The following is a 19,729-nucleotide window of genomic DNA, read 5'->3' as shown; positions in this document are numbered from 1 at the left end:
CCCTGCTTAGTTGATTCTGTGGACCATTTTCTTCTGGTGTCCTTGACCCTCTGGCTCCTACAATTTTTTTTCTCCCACTCTTCGTGTGGCTCCAGGAGCTTCAAGAGACAGCCTCCAATTTGAGCTCTCTTTCTCCTTAATGTTTGACTGTGGCCCCATGTATCTGTTTCCATCAGCTGCTGGAAGATGGCTCTTCAGCTAGGAATTGATCTATGAGTATACTAGAATATCATTAAGAATAATTTTGTTGAATTTTTTTTCTGTCCTAATTGTTACCACTCTAATTGTAGGCATGGACCTTGGAGCTTGGAGTCGAAACATGAGGCAGAGACTCTTATGCAATACTCATCTTTATTCAGGAAACCAGACAACTTTTCTCTGTGGGTTTTCTGAATATTAGGCAAAGTCCCATCAGCAAGGTTCACTTTAGTCCAAGCTGTATAGAGCCACAAGGGCAAGGTCACATGCGTTCAGGCTGTAAACAGTCAGGAGGGCAACTCATTCTTGGGAACGACTTTGAATATTTACTATTTACATTCCTATTTATACCCAGGAGAAGCAGGAAAGCACTTTTCAAGAATGACCCATGTTATAGAAGAACAGATATTCCTCCTGCTTATTTGGAGTTTTTCCACAAGCTCTCAGAGATCTCTGCACACAGTTTCACTCATGGGCAGTGTGGCAGACAATGCCAGATAAACTTACAGAGAGGGGTATTTACTGTAAGAATCCAGCATCCTCCGGCTTTCTAATCACATGGTGGCCACAGGATAATGGGTGTTGGGTTTTTTTTTTTTTTCTTGAGACTTTTCTGCACTTATTGCTCCATTGTCTTCTGTAAACCTGCTTAGCAACTACCCCTGGTTTTACTTCTTAAAAGGGCCCCAAGAAACAGACTCAGGTTTGCTCTCTTTAATAATACCTAGGAGGCGGCAACTGGTCAGCTCTCAGGTACACCCTAATTAAAATCAAGCTTACTTTAAATTTGGCTCAAACTCGTATTCTTGCCTGGTGGCATTAACATGACCCATGTTTAGTTCCTCAGAACCCTTGTACAACCCAAACGAAGTGGGACGTAAGTTCTCAGCACTCTTACAGCAAGTCAGGAAGCAGAGACCAGAGAATTCACTGGGAGCTCACAGGCCAAGCAGAATGGTCTTTGTACTTACACAATGAATGCATTCCTTCCAAAAGGTCAACATCATTTTTATGGCTGAAGCTTTAATGTTTAAAATTGAGTGGATATAAAAGTAAGGAATGTATTGAAGGGGATACTTTGATTTTCTTTATTTTTCTTCATTAGAGGAGAAGCATAAATCTACCAAGGCGAGTGGATATTTAGAAGGGGCGTTGGCTCTTCCTTTCTTAAATTAAAACTAACAGTTTTCTTTCTTTTCCAGTTTGCTTTTCAGTTGCCTCATGGATGGATTCGGGGAGGTGATATCTAATTCTTGAATATGGTGGTCACTGTCAGACAACTGCAGACAGCTGTGTGTCCATTTAGGTGGCTGCTTTCAAAGTGGCCTGGGAAGTCTGTGGCTGTCACTCCCTAGGAAACCAGAAAGGAAGAGTGGGTCAAAGGACAAAATCAGCTGTTGCAGCAACAGAAGATTTAGGCACTGACAAAGTGCCAACCGTTAGGAACAGTTGCAGAGCCACACAGCTGGGAGGTCCACCCACCCTGGGGCTTCTTTTGCCACAGCAATTTGATAAAAACTATTTTGGGAAGGAATGTCCTCGGAACTGGAGTATCTTCGACTCCCAAGGTTTCCTCTGAATGATTGGTCAACAGGTGTCAAAGAGCTGGTGGCAGAAATAGTCCAGACCTCTCTGTTGTTCTAATTTTACACCTGCTTGGGCAGCAGAGTTTGAATGTATTGCTTCTTAAACAAGGAAGTCTTTTATCAGTTTCTGCAGGAAAATAAGAGAGGCAAATACAGTGTGGATGCAGTAGCATTTCCGTAGGTACACATATGGGCGCACTGTGACCACAGACTCTTCTCTGATTTTTGTTGCATATTGAAACTATGATACAATTCAAACCTACAGAGTTTTCATATAGAATGGGGTCTCTCTGGAAGAACAGATGTTGACATACATTAATGTGAACTCTGCACGAAGCTATCATGGTTTTCTGAAAACTTGTTACCGGTGCAAAATTAAATAGTATTACCTTTTTTTTTTTATTTTAACAACAGCACATGCAAAATAAGCTTGTGAAATGGTGATCAGTTCAGAGTCTGAAAAAAAAAAGTAAATGTGGTACAATCTGATAGGAGGTTATTAAGCTCTTTAGTGGTTGTGACCAATGGATTCGGATGTGGTCTTCCTCACAGTGTCTCTATTTAATAGATAACCTGACAAGCTCTGAATCTTGAAGAGGCTATTGCTCCCCACAGTGTATTATCAACACTTTAATGCTAAGTCCTTATGATTAATAGTCAATATTTTTAAAATACTTGCTCTGTATAATCAGATCTCTTGCCAGATGTTAGCATCTCCACGTTTTGTTTGCTTTATCAGTATAGGGAGCCAAAGAAGCTGTGACTAAATGTGTAAAAAGCAGACAAGTGATGGTGTTCTGTTCTCATTAGCCTTGTTCTCCAAGGCTATTATTGTCTTCTATGAGAATGGCAACCCACAAGCCAGAGTGTCACTGCTGACAAAATGTGCAAGTAGAAGTAGTTACAAACAATGGACCACCATGTGCAAAATCTACAACTGCAATTTCCTTCTCTCCATTGTTTATAGCCTGAGACTGCTCACCTACAGAGACCTTGTACCAACCTACCAAGACAAAATTATAACTCCTGCAATGTACCCAATAAATACAGTGAGTTCTGTATTACTGCATGGTTCATCTGATTGCAGCTTTTCTGCACCTGTTTCTGTGTATCTGTCCTTTCTTCATTTCCTTGCCGTCTCTAGTCAGGCTTCTGGGACCAATCAGGGTAGAATGTGCTACCTCTTAAGGGACATAATAATCACCTTTAATAGATGCTCCGGCAACATTACTGTATCCACCCTTCTCTGTAAGCAGACACGATTGCACCAATGACTTCATCCTTTATGGACATCAATTGGAAACACTCATAAAGGACACATAAATATCTACAAATATACTTACAAGGGGCCATGTTTCACATATGTCTTAGTTGGGGTTTCTGTGGCTGTGATGAAATGGCTTGACCAAAACAACTTCAAGAGGAAAAAGTTTATTTCATGTCTGCTTCCTAATCAAAATTTAGCATCAAAGGCAGTCAGAGTAGGAACCTGGAGGCAGGAGCTGATGCAGAGGCCACGACTAGTGCTGCCTCCTGACTGGCAGCTCCTCATGGCTTGCTCAGCCAGTTTTCTTACTACACCCAGGACCACAAGCCCAGGGATGGCACCACCCACAATGAGCTGGGCTTTCCTCATCTATCAGTAATTTAGAACACGCCCTACAGGTGTGTCTATAGGCTAGCCTAGAGTCAGATCCTATGGAGGCATTTTCTCAGTTGAAGTTTCCTCCTCTCAGACTGTGTCAAGTTGATATACAACTAACCCACACAACACGTAAGCGCAAGGTCCTGCCGAACTGGCTGAAGGTTCCTGTAGTGGAGGCTGTTTCACCTGACACCCTGAAAATCTGACAGTGTCCGCACTGGGACCCACAGTGTGAAAAGTCAAGCTCTGTTGGGTTGTTCAAGGCTTGGAGATACTATGTTTCATATTTGCAAATTTTACCTTATTTGTTACTGATAATTAGAAACTAGAACAAGTTAAATGTGGGGCCCTTTCCAAACAAATGCCATGAAGACCATTTAAACTGAAACCAGTGAGCACTCAGATTGGTACCTTCCGAGAGTCTCTCATTGTACTGCCACGCACAGCTTCCTCCGAGGGTTCACTGAATATGCCAGGATGCAAGCGTGGGCTGCCATACAATATATGGCCGTTGATAGCTAAGTGTTACACGTTCCTGAGAGACATCAGTTGCTAACGTACTGGGTACCCCTGGACAAATGTGGCACCTTCTGTACCCACTTGACTGTGAGACTAGGAACAATTAATTTGATGGACTATAAACGAGGTCACTTTCCTCAATGGTCAGGTATTGAGCTTACCCAGAGTACCAAACTGGAGGTAAGTGCAGAGGGAAGGCATAAGACAGAAGTGTTAAATACGTTAGGTAGAGGAAGGTTGAAATGTTAACTTAGGTAACTCACCCTCACTCAAGGACTCAGAGAGGCTAAAGTGCAGGACATAGGATAACGTGGAAAAGGAATGTGTGCTTATCAAACGCCTGGGAAAGGGCAGGGTGTGGTACAGGAGCAGATAGTAGAGGTGGAGAAAACCAAACAGAAGCCCCAAACACCATAGCATAAAACGTAATCCTCAGCTGTTCAGGGGTGTTTAAGTACTATGGGCTATGATGTGGTTTAAATGTGTTACCTAGAATTATGTCTTATAAACGCCATCGTCAGTTTGATCAAGTGGGAGTGAGGGACATCAACGGCAGGTCTTTGACAAATTTATAAAGGCTTTACCTTCACAAGTGGATTAGTAGCAACTAAAGGGCTGTGAGTCAGGTTTCCACTGTGCCACACCATGGGTTCTCAACCTGTGGGCCCCGACCCTGTGGGGACCAAACGACCCTTTCACAGGGGTTGCCTATCAGATATCCTGCATAGCAGATATTTATATTATGGCTCAAAACACTAGCAAAATTACAATTATGAAGTGGCAACCAAAATAATTTAATGGTAGGGGTCAGCACAACATGAGGAATGGTATTGAAAGAGTGCCCCAGCATTAGGAAGGTTGAGAACTGCTGTTATAGATGCTACCAACGAGGACTTGTCGAATACTGGCACTCTGGATTTCAAACTTTCCAAAACTACAATAAATGCACTTTTCTTTATAAATTACCCAGGCTATGTCATGTTATTTTAGTAACATGACACAGACTAAGACTCGATAATCGAGGAGGATGAATCAAAGCTTATTAAGTTATTCACTGAAAAATCTGAAGTCATTGAATGTCAAAACAGCCAGGAGCACCACAGAGTTCACCTACCCTGAAGTGCCCACAAGGAAAACCCAAAAATGATAACTACCACCCACAAGTTTACTCAAAATACAAACCAAAATAAAACAAATGGTCTACAGACTGGAAGAATTTTGTCAGAGATCGTGTAATTGAAAAATCCTGTAAGCAGCCTTTTGGTTTATAGAAGTTTTGAATCATGGCACCACTTACTGTCTCTACATCGCTTTAATCCTTACTTAGCTCATCAAGAGGGCGACACACAAGTCTCTATCTTGTACACCTGTGGAACAGTATGATAACAACTACAAGGGAATTCCCAATCACTGTATGTAGCCTTCTGTGTTGTATAGGTTTTACTTCTGCTACTAGCAAACATGTCCTGGTTTTTCTACTACATTCGCTAACATGGCTGTATTACATTTTGTTTGTTCATTCAACTTTTTTTTTTTTTTTTTTGGCTCCTGTAATGAATTATCCCTACACTTAGTTGCTTACAGCAGGAGAGACTTATTCTTAGTTCTGAAGGTTTCACTGGGCTCAAATCCAGGTGCCATCAGGAGTGGTTTCTAGAAGGTCCAGAAAGGAACACATTTTCTGTAATACTAATCGGTCAGACAGGATGTGTCCATTGCTGATTTCATCCACTGATATGGAGATAACCAACCATGCTCTGATTTTAGATCTCTTCTACAGGAGCGACTCATGCCTGACATTGTAAACCTAGTTCACAGCCCATGGCTGGGGAAGTTAGAGGCTCCAAAGGGGAACTGCTTCTGTTGATGTGTTATATGGATTGATGTCAAACTGCCTGCTAAATATTTATAGTCATAGATTTGTGCATGTGTATATTTCATAGATTTGTGCAGCTCTCAGCATTGATCGGAGAAGCTTCTGTTTGGAGCGGGTGATGGTTCACGCAGAGTTAACCAGTGAATAAGGGGCAGCTGGGTGCTCACCCTAAAATGAGACACTGATATCTTCTCCAAAGCTCACAGAACATTATTGGGAAGAGTGGGGAAAGAGTGTAAGAGCCTCAAATGGGAGGGTGCTGCGAAACACTACACCACATGGCTGTTATACCTGTGAATTCATAGTGACAGTGTCTACCTGCACACGACAAGGCTCACCCATGTCCCACCACGGATGAGAAAGGAGCTTCCGAGATCTCCCCTTTTTCTGAGGACCAGCGAGCAGTTCATGTTTGCTGGGGAGTCATATATCTCAATGGTAGCCACAAATTTGTCCTTGCTTCAGTAAATAATAACCATCTATGCTCAGGCTAAGCAACCTTAGTTAAATTCTGTGGAACAGGAACAATAATAAGAAAAAGACATAAAAACAGATTGGAGACTTGGGAAGAAGAAAAGGGTTTAGTGGGAGGAGAAAGAATTAAGAGGAAATTAAATTATGATCAAACATTTTATATATATATGTATATATATATATATGTATATGTATATGTATATGTATATGTATATGTATATGTATATAATTTAAGTTGATTTCTGGCTATCCCAGAAACTCAGGTTTATATCTCCCATCTTCTAACATAGGAATTTTTTTCATCTATAAGTCACTTAAAAGAGTCAAATAAAGAATGAAAAGCAGAAAAATAAGGTTTATCCAATAGGGCCACAATGGAAAGACTGACAAAAAGAGCCAGTGAGCCTCCAAGTACATCTCCAGGGTCCTCCTGTGGGAGTAAGGTTTAAATAGAAAGCAAGAGATAATACTTAACCAAGCAGTTTGGCCATGGCATAGTTCCTGGATCTTTCTACTCTTTCTCCTGCCTGCAAACTGCCTCTTCTACAGGGTCTTATCTTATAAAGTATAAACCTTTGGAAATCCCTTGGAGCAAATCTAATTTCTTGATATCTTGTTTTAATAGTTGGATAGCCAAAATCAGAATGTAAACAAATGTCATCTCCTATCTTCTAAATGAAGGGGTTCCTCCTTCACTGCTGGTGGATGTGGATATACCCCAAAGGTTCCTTCTTGTATGCTGTTTTACAGATCCAAGGGTCCTTCCCTCCCCGTCATGGAAGGATACATTGTAAATACTCTCAGCCTATATCCTGTGTGCTATGATTGTAGCCTTTTGGTTTGAAAAGCCCTACCCTGTTTTTTCTACCAAGCGCTTTCCTGAGGTACTAGCTTACTCTTGGTCAGCTGGCTGCGTAAAGAATTCACAGTGCTCACAGTTAGCTTAGTAAGTACGGGGATTTGTAACCTGGAGTAGACTATTTCAATTTCATTCCTTGGCTTGTGGTTTTCCATCATCTTCACAGAGTCTTGCTAGACTCCATATGTAATCACATTACCAGCCTGGATGTCTACCTCCACCCCCCCCCCCACCCCCCGTGCTAAGACCCTGGTGATGATTATTTTGAGCCCACCTGGGATAATCCAGCTTTATGCCATGCTCCTTGGTTTAGGCTGTTTGTGCAGTATCTATTACCACAGTCACCATAGTCTCAGGGAATTAGGACACTGACCTCTATTGGAGGAAACAGGAAAGGGTATTTTCTCACCAGAAAGACAAAGCTTTCTGTGCATAGGCCCCAACAAAGTCCAGACACCTCCACCTTTTCAGGTGGTATTTTAATGTAAAGGAGGACAGAAAGGATGGGACCCTTCCTTAATGTTACCAAGGAAACAGGAGGCAGGTTGGAAGCTGGGCGTGAGGAAGGGAGCCATCCTGATGGCCTTCAAAACAATGGTTGTTTGTCAAGTTACCTCAACACTGTTGCTCTATGGAATAGAGTTCTGCCAGTTCCTGACAAAATAGCTTTTGGTCCCACTGTTGTTAAGATCACCCAAATGCAAGATGCCCCCATTTTCTAAAATTCCAATACATTTTCATATTCAAAGCCTTTCTAAGGTAAGGTGAGCACAGGATACTAAGCAATTGAGCTTTCAAACCTGAATTACAGGTAATAATAAACAAAACAAAACAAAACAAAAACAAAGGAAAGGAAAAATTATTAAGTTAGACATAAACGTAGGCTCCACTATCAGCTTGTTTGGTGGTGCCATTTGGCCAAAGAAGATCCCACATGGACTAATCACAGGCTTCAATAATAAATTCATGTAATCTCAAATTCCTACCTACCCCCGCTGTGCTGTCGTTAGCATACCGGTGGGAGCAACGGGCACAGCACCAGGAGTTCTGCTGCTACAGCCTCTCCAAGGTTGCCTTGCTTAGATGTCGCCAGTTTTCGCTGCCAAGATTCCCTTCCTTACCTCAAGAATCCCAAAGTCTCCGTTTTCCCAATCTTAACAGTACTAACTTTTACAGAAGGATGTTCAAAGCCACAGTCCCCAAATCTACTTTGATTAGAGATGAATGGAAACTGAAACTTAAAGCTTCTGGGAGCAGAAGAGAAACTGAAACTCTCCTTCATATATAAAAGGCTGCCTGGGTGACTCCGAAGCTTCCGCTATAGGGAGCGAGCGAACTCAGTTCTCCCGCGGGCGATTCTGCGCGCACTTGGAACCTGCAGCACAGACCAGCGGCTCTGCAACCAGCAGGTCCCAGTTCCCAATCTGGGCTTCCCGGTGAGGCCAGCGGGTGTTTCTGGGCTCTCCAGCGTATTGCAGGGCGTGCCAAGGTCAGAGTATCCGGGAAGAGGGGCTGGAGCGGAGCTGAAGGGACAGGACTAAGAGGTAGCCTTCTATGGGTAGTGGAGCACTACCTGCCTACCCCAGCGGCCAGCACTCGGTGGACCACTGAGGGAAGGGGCCTGAGTGGTGAAAGAGGGGAAAAAAGATGTCTGACTCAGTCTCTTGAGGATTCTTTGTAAACGGGGATCTGGGATAGGGATCAATAAGTAGGAACATTGAGAGGTGTGCACAGCCAATAAAAGTTGGGCATCCGCATCAATAGTTTTTCTCCTAGGTGCCGTATCGGGTCCCTACTCCAGACTTGCTGAGCTAGAAAGCTGAATGTGAAGATGAATTATAGTTACCCTTAAATTTCAGTGGCTAAGACAGTATATACTTTACTGTAGGAACCGCCCCCTCACTCCAGTCTCTGTGCTGTTTCCCCTAGTTATCTCCCTGTGCTTCCTGGTACTCCCTATGGACCAGGCTGGCCTTGAACTTGGAGTAACCCTACTGCCTCAGTCTCCCTGTTTTAATCACCTAAGATTTAATGTATTCACATGTAAGAAGCAGGTACTGGTTTTATGTTTCTTCTTAAGAAATTAATTGCTTTAAACTCAATGGGTGTTTTATTTCACAGATTCTGTTTAGACACAGGCTAGGTGTTTTTGCAAAGCCCAGCATAGCATCTGCCTGAACTCAAGGTGTCTGCCAGGGCTGAGCCAGGTCCTGGGTGCTCATTTTGGTTGGTTGAGGTCAGTAAGAAGCCTGGAGTTTTCTGATTTCTTGCAAGTTGTTCGTTAACTAGACCCAGAGTCTAATTCCTAGCATTGTCACACTCCGGGTTACTTCTTACAGGTGGCGGTATCTTCCACGGACATAGGAAGCTTTCTGTCTTAACGCGCATGCTGGTAGCCTAATTACCAGAGAGACTGTCCTGTTAAATAAGGACGTCAGTCCGCCCAACAGTAGGAAACTGTGCAAGGTCAGTGGCAGAGCAAAGTGGGGGAGGGATGATGAGCTTCTTAAGATTTGGCGCACGGGACGAATCGCCTCTTCTCCAGGCGCCTTTGTCGGAACTCAGTCCTTCTCTCAGCAACTCACACGAGTTCCAATTTCCACGATGGTCCTCACTTTTCTGCATCCCCTTCCCTCACCTTTCCTCTTCCCCATTTCCGACCTCTTATTTTACAAAAGATTTCTTCAGGCACAATCCAAAGATATTCTGACAATACTGAGTTCAGAGGATATGACTTTTGAATTTCCCAGTCCATCAAATTGTAATGTATAGAACCGGAGTTACGTGTCTTTTATCCTGTAGACATCTCCTCCTGTGTCCTTAATATGCCCACACTCCTACATGCCCTGTAAGCCATAATCTGGTCAGGTTTGGATTTTGACTGATTTGAGGTGGGGAGAAGGTGGGTAGGATACTCACATCAGTCAGGGTGCAGACATTCTTCTCTGTATTTGCTTTACACACATACACACACTCACACACACACTCACACTCACACACTCAGGCACTCACACACACACTCACCCCCCCACACTCACACACACACACACACTCTCTCTCACACACACACACACTCACATACACACTCACACACACACTCACACACTCAGGCACTCATACACACACTCACCCCCCCACTCACACACACACACTCAGACACACACTCACACATTCACACACTCACACAAACTCACACACTCACACACACACTCACACACACATTCACACACTCACACACTCACACACTCACATATACATACATATAAACACATATATGTATATATACCTATACATACATGTATGTATATACATATACACATACATATATACATATTCACATAAATTTGTGTAAGTGTATGTATCAAGTATATGTATCTATCATGTTTTGCAGGATTTTGTGATAATTCTTCTGATTTGTTTTCATAGTGAGTAAAGAAAATAAGAAACCAGTAAATAGTTTTTAGATTTGTTTTGTGTGTGTGTGTGTGTGTGTGTGTGTGTGTGTGTGTGTGTGTGTGTATGTATGTATGGGAATATGCATTTGAGTGCAAATGTACTAGGAGTCCAGAGTCATTGGATCTCTTGCTGCAGTCACAGGCTGTTGTGAGCCTCTGTATCTAGGAACAGAACTTGGTCCTCTACAACAGCAGTACACAGTCTTAATTACTGTATCATCTGCCACCTTTCTGCCCCTTATATGTACATACTTGTTTTTTGTCTTTTCTTTATCAGATATTTTCTTTATTTACATTTCAAATATTATCCCCCTTCCTGGTTTCCCCTCCAGAACCCCCTATTTTATCTCCCCACCCCCTGCCTCCATGAGGCACACACCCACACACCCACACCCTCCTGCCTCTCCACCCTGGCATTCCCTTACACTGAGGCATTGAACCTAAAGACACAATGTGTCTGTGGGGTCAAGGACCACTCGCAGGGGTGTGTTCTCTTCCTCTCTCACGTAGGTCTCAGGGATGGAACACAGGTCATCAAGCTGGGTGGCACCTTTCCCCACTAAGCAATTTTATTGGCCTCACTATGTAAATATTATTCACTATAGACGCAGTCTGCATGTTTTGGTTGGAAAATATAGTCCTATATTACTGTGGCTAGCACTGGAAATAGATTCTTACTACATGTAAACTATGTGCATAGCTCCAGTGAATCTTTTTATCTTTCCACAGTTTTTCTGTTTTCTGATTATTCTTTTTCATTCCCCCTCTTCCTTTAAATAGAATTATATAATTCAAGATGCAGAGTTGGTGGAATTTCTCACTTTTTAATGACAGGTTATATCTTTTTGCATTCTCAACAAACTAAAATGTTTGTTTGATGCAGAATTCTGGCGTCAAGGTATTTTCCTTTAGAAATTTAAAAACTTTTTTTCCCTCATAAAAGTATCCAGAAATATTACTTCTTTTCATTCTTTTGAATGGCTTACCAAACACACTTAGGACAATTTTTTTTTGTTTTTACAATCTCTCTGCCACTTTGCTTTGCCACTGGCCTTGCATAACTCCCTTCTGTTGGGTGGACTGACACCCTTGTTTAGGTAGGTCAGTCTTGTAAGAATGAAGGGTTTGTAACTGGTTTGTTTATCTTCCTCCGTTGATAGCTTCCAGAGGAACTTACAGAACTATGGCTGCCCTTCCACGGTGTGAAGGCTCTGTAGTGGCATCAACTTGACTTCTGCCCGTTCAATGAGTTGTTTAGAGGTCATTCACACTATCCTTAATCCCTGTAGCTATACAGCATGTAACTTGCATATCAATGACTTAACAGCTAGCATCCACATAAGTGAATGCATACCATATTTGTCTTTTTGAGTCTGAGTTACCTCACTCAGGATGATATTTTTTTCTAATTCCATCCACTTACCTGTGGATTTCATGGCTTCATATTTTTAACAGTGGAGTAATAGCCCATCATGTAACTGCATAGCATTTTCTTTAGCCAGCCATTGATGATTATCTTACTTAGGGTTTTACTGCTGTGCACAGACACCATGACCAAGGCAAATCTTATAAAGGACAGCATTTAATTGGGGCTGGCTTCCAGGTTCAGAGGTTTCAGTTCATTATCATCAAGGCAGGAGCATACAGCATCCAGGCAGGCATGGTGTAGGAGGAACTGAGAGTTCAACATCATCATCCGAAGGAAGACAGGAACATACTGGGCATCCTTAGGTAGCTATGAGGAAGATCTCCAAGCCACCCCCACAGTGATACACTTCCTCCAACAACACCACACCTTCCTGGGGATGAGCATATGCAAAATATCACAGTGATAAAGGATGTTTATCATCAGTCTAATTTTTTTCAATTTCTGGCTATTATGAATAGAGCAGCAACAAGCATGGTTGAGCAATTGTCCTCATGGTAGGATGAAATGTCCTTGGAGTATAGCTGGATCTTGAGGTATATTGATGCCTAGCTTTCTGAGGAACTGCCACCTTGGTTTCCATAGTGGCTGTACAAGTTTTCGCTCCTACCAGCAATGGATGAGTGTTCCCCTTTTTCTACATCTTTGCCAAACCGAGCTGTAACTTTTTAAATTGGTCTTGACCATCCTGATTGATGTAAGATGAAATCTCAAAGTAGTTTTATTATGAGTTTCCCCAATGATTAAGGCCTTTGAACATTTCTTTAAGAGTTTCTCAGCTATCTGAATTTCCTCTCTTGTGAAGAATTCTCTGTCTAGATCTGTTCCCATTTTTAATTTCTGTTTTTTTAATGTTCAGTTTCTCGAGTTTATATAAATATTGGATATTAGTTCTCTATTGGATGTGTAGTTGTTTAAAATTTTTTTCCATTCTGTAGGCTGCCACTCTGAATGATGGCATCCTTTGCCATACAGAAACTTTTACATTTCATGAGGTCCCATTTATTAATAGTTCTTAATGTCTGTGTTACTAAAACGTCCTTTTTCTGCACCAATGAATCTCTACTTTCTCTTCGATTAGGTTCAGCGTCTCTGGATTTATGTTGAGGTCTTTGATCCATTTGGAATTGAGTATTTTGTGGGGGTGATGCATCTATTTAGATTTTTCTACATGTAGCTCTCCAATTTGACCATCACTATCTGTTGAAGATGCTTGTTTGTTTCTATTTTCATTTTAGTCCTGAATTTAAGACCATTCTGTGTCTTTTTAAGGGGAAAGTGAAAGAAACCATTGATTTTTTTATTTTTATTATTTATTTTTTTTGCTGTGGTCCTGTTTGTTGACTCCAGTTACTTTATTGCTGTGCTGTGGATTTTCTTTTTTCTTCTTTATTTGATATTTTGGTCTGACTCTATTTATTACTTGTGTTTTCTTGGACATGTTTCTCTCACCTTCTATATGGCTGGATTTGTAGATAAATATTGTTAAAATTTGTCTTTATTCTGGAATGTATGTTTTTTCCCACGTATTGTGACTAAAAGTTTGATGGGTATAGTTTGGGCTGGCATCCGTGGTCTCTTAAACTTTGTACAACATCTGTCCAGATCCTTCTGGCTTTGAGAGTTTCCATTAAGAAGCAGGTTTTATTCTAGGAGGTTTTTCTTTCTATGTTATTTAGTCTTTCCCCTTCCACCTTTTACTATTCTTTTTTTGTTCTATATGTTGTAATTATTCTGTGACAGGGGGAAGTTCTTTTCTTGTCCAGTATACTTGGTGTTCTGTATGCTTCTTATACCTTGATAAGGACCACCTTCTTTAGGTTGGGAAATTTTTCTTATATAATTTTGTTGAAAGTATTTTCTGTACTTTGGACCTGAGTTCTTTTTCCTTCCTTTATTCCCGTTATGCATAGATTTTGAATTTTTACAGTGTCCCAGATTTCCTGGATGCTTTGTGCCTAGATTCCATTAGGTTTTGCATTGTTTTGACTGAATATCCATTTCTTCTATTTTGTCTTTAGTGACTGTGATTCTCTGTCCCATCTCTCATGTTATGTTGGTGATCCTAGTCCTGAGGTTCCTGTTTGAGTGCTAAATTTTCCAATTCCAGTTTTTCCTCAGTTTGGGTTTTCTTTACTGATTCTATTTCTATCATATGTCTTGAACGTTTGTTTGTTTTAGATTTCCTAAAGCTGTCTGTATTTTCAAAGATTTCTTTAGTCAATTTATACATTTCTTTAAGGACTTCTAACACATTCATAAAGGCTGTTTGCAAGTCCTTGTCTTGTGCCTCAGCTATATTGCATTTCTTGGGGCTGCTGTAGTAGGACTGATGGGCTCTAGTAGACACTTATTATCCTCGTTGTTATTGATTATGCTTTTTACACTGGCATCCCAGACAGTTTGGGAAGATTGTAATTCTGGGTGCTGATATCTATTCTTGTCTTTGTTGGGTATATGCTTCGTTTCTTGTACTCTGTTGCTATTCTGGGTAATGGGTGTGTTACCTGACAGTGAATGCTTCTGAGATCTTGCTGGTATGGCATTGAGGGCTCATGTTAGAATATATTTTTTTTGGCATTGGGAGTTGACACTTCGGGATGGGAATGGGCCAGGAAAGAGGCTAATGGGGCCCACAGGAGGGAAGAAAACAGGGTGTGCCAGTAAGGCCTGTGTAGTTGCCCAGGAAATGGAGACAGAGAGGAAGGAGAGGTGGCATCCAGCAGTGTGCTACAGAGCTGGGTATGAGATTGGGGGATTGGATGGAGCAGAAGATTGAGACTAAAGGGCTGACGATTGTCAAGCTGTTCCCTGGCTGTCATGGCTGTATACGTTAACTTTTAAAATTAATATACCATTGCTCCAGGTCCAGCCTTCCATTACTAGACTGAATACCAAGCCTCCTGCCAATCTTGTACTACAGGATACCCTATTGCTTTATTTTCTTAGGTTCGATTCCTTCAGATCTTCAGAGGAATAGATGTCTTTTGTGTCCAGAACTGCAACTACAGGGCTAACATAAAAGACTTTTTGGTTCTCTGTGTATCTCTCTCCTTCTCCTTTCTTGCTTGTACAAGGTCATTGGAAGCTTTGTTATCTTGGGCTGCTTTTGCTCAAGTGAAACATTCTATAACTCTCAGTCTCGTGGGAGTCTAAGGAAGATTAAATGAGTAAGAGTCTTTCAAAACCCCAGAAGCCTTGCGTAGGGCTAACAACAGCCTTGTCCTGTGGTTGAGTGTGGACAGATATTCTTAATTTTTTATATTATCTCGTAAGTGAAATTCAGACCCACTCCTACTTTAATATATTTTGCAAATTTTCTTGTTAGGTTGTTTTTCTCATGGAATTAAGGAAGTAAAATAAGAAGGAAATAATAATTAGGCGAGAGAAGATGGAGCATGAAGTGGGCTCACTTTCCAATTAAAAAACAGGTCAAAATAAAAGAGGATTATTTTTTTAATAAAGAATATTTTGGCAAAAAGTACAATCAGATTTTGTCCTGGGGCAAAGACTAGATTATTCCAAGATGGGAGAGGAGAGAGAGCGCAGGGCCAGGAGGTTCTCTAGCTTCACAGGAGTCAGCCAAAGGAGCTGCAAAGTCTTGGAGCAGGAGGAAGCAGGATGCATGGAATGACCATTGAAGGTTATTAATTAGTATAGTGTATAACCTTACATTCATGTATGCAAGAACTGTAATTGAAGAGTTAGAAGCCAATGTATTTGAGAGGGAGTGGAAGGGACAGAGGAGAACTGGAAGGAGAGGAAGAGGGAAAGTGGTGGGAATCTGTCATTAATATGTGAAATCCTCAAAAACCACGTTAAAGACTCCTAAGGTCACAGCTTAGTCCATTCTTACAAAACTTGGAACCAGTCCTGTGCTTAAAATTAGGTTAAGTACTGATCTGCTCTGCTAACAACTGGTTGAAATATATCACACTTTTGTGTTTGGTTGTCAGAAATCTTAGGAAAATGACTTTAAAGAAGACAAGCTTAGTCAGTGATCTGTGTAGAAACTTTTAAATGAGGCCAGTGAAATGGCTGAGCAGATAACTAGTTGCCAAGTCTGAGAAAACCTGAGTTCTACCTCTGGGACTCACATGTGAAAGAAGATTGCTGACTCCAGAAACTGTCCCCCAACCTCCACATTTATGTGGGCACATATGCGTACACACTTAAAATCAATAAAAAAGATAATTATAGACTATAAATGCAAATGTTATATACATTTTCATAAGTTGTAAGTATATTTGTATCTGTTGTACTTGGCTTGCTTAGTTTTATCAAGGATGCTTTGTGTCCGAGTTCATGAAGGATATTCATTTGTACCATAATGTCTTTGTCTCGTTTTTGTGTTGTAATTATTCTCTGATTACTGGACTGTATTAGTAAGATGCCTTCCTTCATGATCTTCCAAGACAGGGTGAATATGATTATAACTTTTTCCTTTGTGTGTAATATAATGATCAATTGTGACACCTGGATCTATAGAGTAGTGTGTGTGTGTGTGTGTGTGTGTGTGTGTGTGTGTGCGCGTGCGCGTGCGTGTGCGTGTGTGTGTGTGTGTGTGTGTGTACAAGTTTGGTTACTTTCGGAAGAGATGGCTATTGTGGTGGTTTGAATATGCTTGGCCCAGGGAATGACACTATTAGGAAGTATGGCCTTGTTGGAGTAGTGTATCATTGAGGGGTTGGGGTGGGGCTTTGAAGTCTCATTTATGCTCAAGTCTGGCCAAAATCCATGTTCTCCTAGCTACTGTGGATCAAGATGCAGAACTCTGAGCTCTCTCTCTCTCTCTAACACCATGTCTGCCTGCATGCTGCCATACTTCTTGCCATAATAACAATGAACTAAACCTCTGAACCTATACACCAGGACCAATTAAATGTTGTGCTTTATAGCAAGAAAAAAAGGAAATGAAATAAAAAATTTTAAAAATTCTCTGAAATGCCACTTTATAAAAAACTATTTTAGTGTTACTCTAGATAAAGATAACTATATTACTTTGCCAGTTATTAAGCTTCTTGCAAAACTAATGGCTCTTCTAAATCTATAACTGTGAACTTTGCCACCCATACCCAAGTTCACGAAATCGCGACTCTGAGACTTAATTACTATGAATAACTGCCTAGGTCAAAAGCCAGGGCTTGTTCCTGAACTAGCTTGTGTCAGTTATCCTGGTTTCTATTCTAAGTCCTGCCATATGGAGTTTACTTCCCCTCAGGTCCATGTGACCTTCTCCTTCAGCGTTCTGGGGGGAAAATCTCCTGTTCTATACCTGGCTCTATCCCAGTATTCTCTCGCTCTCTGCTGAATGCTCGCTCCACTTTCTAATTCTGCTTCAGCTCATTGGCCGTATGTTTTTGTTGTTGTTGTTGTTATTGACAGGTGATACTTTCATACACTGTACCAAAGATTCCCTCTACATCTTTTGTCATTCAGTTTTGGCTATTATTACACAAGATAGATGATACATTGCTGATAAATATTTCTTCTAAATTAGTTTTTACGAAATACTTTATTGGTTTATTTTGTGTTCTCCTTCTCAATCTTTGCGTTTGCTGTCTGTTGACTTTCTATGTCCCTATGAGAATAACCTGGCCTGCACTTGGAAGATTTAGGCTATTACACACAGGACAGACACAGTTAAACTTAGGAGTGCACTTCAGCCATCTGGATCTTTCAGCTGTCGACATTTGAAACAATTAAAAGGGGTTTTATTGGCACTGAATTCTCAACATTCATTACCCTCACCCCCACACCAAGAGGTCATATTAGTCCGACCAATCAGGAGAGATGTCATTCAAGTATCAGGGATAGTAGAAATTAAATAATCAGATGGCTAATAAACAATGTCTCCATGGGAAATTGTCCAGAGATAAGAACAGGGCAGACTAGAAATATTAACCACCTTGGCCTTCCCAGGAGAGGAGAAACTTAATAGGATTTGCTAATAATTATTTACATACAACATCAAGCTACACATGTTCATAAGATTGCTTCTGGTGCAAAGAAAAGAGAGGGTCAGTTCAGTTTCTATTTGTCCTTTATCCCCTGGCTTCTGTGTCTAATATCCCTCAGGGAAGCCTCCCCAGCCCTTCTACTGGTATCGTCTTTGGCTATAACTGTGGTACATATGATACTCCGAGATAGGCCTAGAGATGCACTGGAAAATTTTCTTACTGGTAATAAGACGTGGTGACAGTTGATTAGGGGGCACAGTGGCAGTTTTCCATCTTTCCTAAGAAGCAGACATTACAGATGACAGTGTTATCACCAACAGTGGAGGATGATGGGTATGTGTGGATAGGTACAGCCACTTTCTTCTTCAGATGACACAGGCCCTGGTGTGTTCCATATAGGAGAAAGCAGTCTCTGTATACATGTTCTTAACAGCTTAGCATGTATGCACTGCTATGATTTGCTTGTTCTGAGTTGACACCCCTCCTGTTCAAATAGGATCGATACTGGCAGATACAAATTAGAGTGAGTGTTATAAGAAGCAGCTGAACTCTTGGTGTCTAGAGCAGAATGGATGCAAGTCAAATAGTATAAACTAAAGAGATGCACATACCGCACGTCTAAGACGTGTGGTTGCCCTAATTAGAGTGGCAGACCTGAGCTCTGGGAGAATGGCCTGCTTTTGTCCTTTCTATAAGGCCTGCTGGCTAGAGGTGAGGCAGAAGGCACATTGCTTTTATGGTGAGAACAAGCTCTCTCCTCAGATCACTACCTCTCTTAATAAATCCTAACTTATGCATTCATTTGTTCTTTTCGTTAGTGTTTGTGGTACCAGACAACCTGAGTATCCAGGTTAACCTGGTATCCTTGAAATTACCTGGTATAACTTGAGATTATAGCAGGCTCATTTTATTCTTTGATATTTTCAACTTGTAGTATTGCAATCGAACCCAAGGTAAGGGTTCCATGAATGAGCTACATCCTTAACCTTAAACCAAAAGTTTATTGAGAACCAGAATCTTGCTGTTTTTCTTTTGATTGGTTAAATAGTGTGTGTGTGTGTGTGTGTGTGTGTGTGTGTGTGTGTGTGTGTGTGTGCGCGTGCGCAGACATAGTTGGGACCTTGTGTTTGACTTCTAGTCTTTCACATTTAAGAATCTACATTACATGGCTTATTGTAAATCTCAAAGCCAATCAAATTGTCAAATTAAGGTGGACCACAAATAAGTTAACGACATTTGCTTGACTTGTAGACTTATTCCAGGGTTCTGGGATCAGAGAAAGCCTTAATAATCTACCTTGTTGCATGAACTACAATTCTCTCTCTCTCTCTCTTTCTGTTACTGTATGTGTGATGCATGCATCTGTGTGCTCTGCATATTCATTTGAAGAACCAAGGAGGTGAGAGTGTTTTTCTCTATTCTTTTTTTTATTGCCTTCAGATAGGCTCTACCTTGTAAGTAGGAGCTCGCTATTTGAGCTAGACTCACTAGTCAGCGGGCTCCTGATAGCTGCCTGTCTTCATCCCCTAATGCCAGTTACAGAAATATGCAGCCATGCCTGGGATTTTTACATGGGTGCTGGTGTTTTGAACTCAGTACCTCATGCTTGCATAAGGAGCATTCTAACTATGTAAGTATTTCTCATCCCTGAGTCAGAATCTTCAGAGTCCTCCTTGACAGCCCACTTCTCTACTCTAATTTGATTCGTTGCCAATTTATGCCATACTTACC

General features: G+C 41.2%; 2 protein-coding genes and 1 long non-coding RNA gene across 30 annotated transcripts in view; 1 reads left to right on the top strand and 2 right to left on the bottom strand.

Annotated features, from left to right (window-relative positions):
* Erich1 (glutamate-rich 1) overlaps positions 1-19,729 on the bottom strand; it is a gene marked incomplete at its 5' end in the record, with an annotated part of 52,793,804 nt that overhangs the window by 49,144,340 nt on the left and 3,629,735 nt on the right.
* On the bottom strand, positions 1,401-8,413 carry LOC120097508 (uncharacterized). Its single transcript, XR_015640302.1, has 2 exons — positions 8,279-8,413; positions 1,401-1,549 (listed from the first exon to the last, which is right to left on the bottom strand). It is a non-coding gene; the product is annotated as an uncharacterized LOC120097508 (long non-coding RNA).
* Ddx60 (DEXD/H-box helicase 60) overlaps positions 8,425-19,729 on the top strand; it is a 120,930-nt gene continuing 109,625 nt past the window's right edge. For 16 of the 29 annotated variants that reach the window (XR_015639269.1, XR_015639266.1, XR_015639264.1 and 13 more), the window contains exons 1-2: positions 8,425-8,593; positions 9,497-9,623. The gene's annotated coding sequence lies outside the window, so the exon portion shown is untranslated. Of the gene's footprint in view, positions 8,594-9,278; positions 9,394-9,496; positions 9,624-19,729 lie in introns of all 29 variants that reach the window. The other 13 variants (XR_015639270.1, XR_015639265.1, XR_015639259.1 and 10 more) reach the window with 3 other exon arrangements.

Source organism: Rattus norvegicus, chromosome 16 (assembly GCF_021556685.1).
Source record: "Rattus norvegicus strain SHRSP/BbbUtx chromosome 16, alternate assembly SHRSP_T2T, whole genome shotgun sequence".
Classification (NCBI taxonomy): Eukaryota; Metazoa; Chordata; class Mammalia; order Rodentia; family Muridae; genus Rattus; species Rattus norvegicus.
The sequence above is the reverse complement of the archived record's forward strand: the minus strand, read 5'-3'. Positions and strand labels throughout refer to the sequence as shown.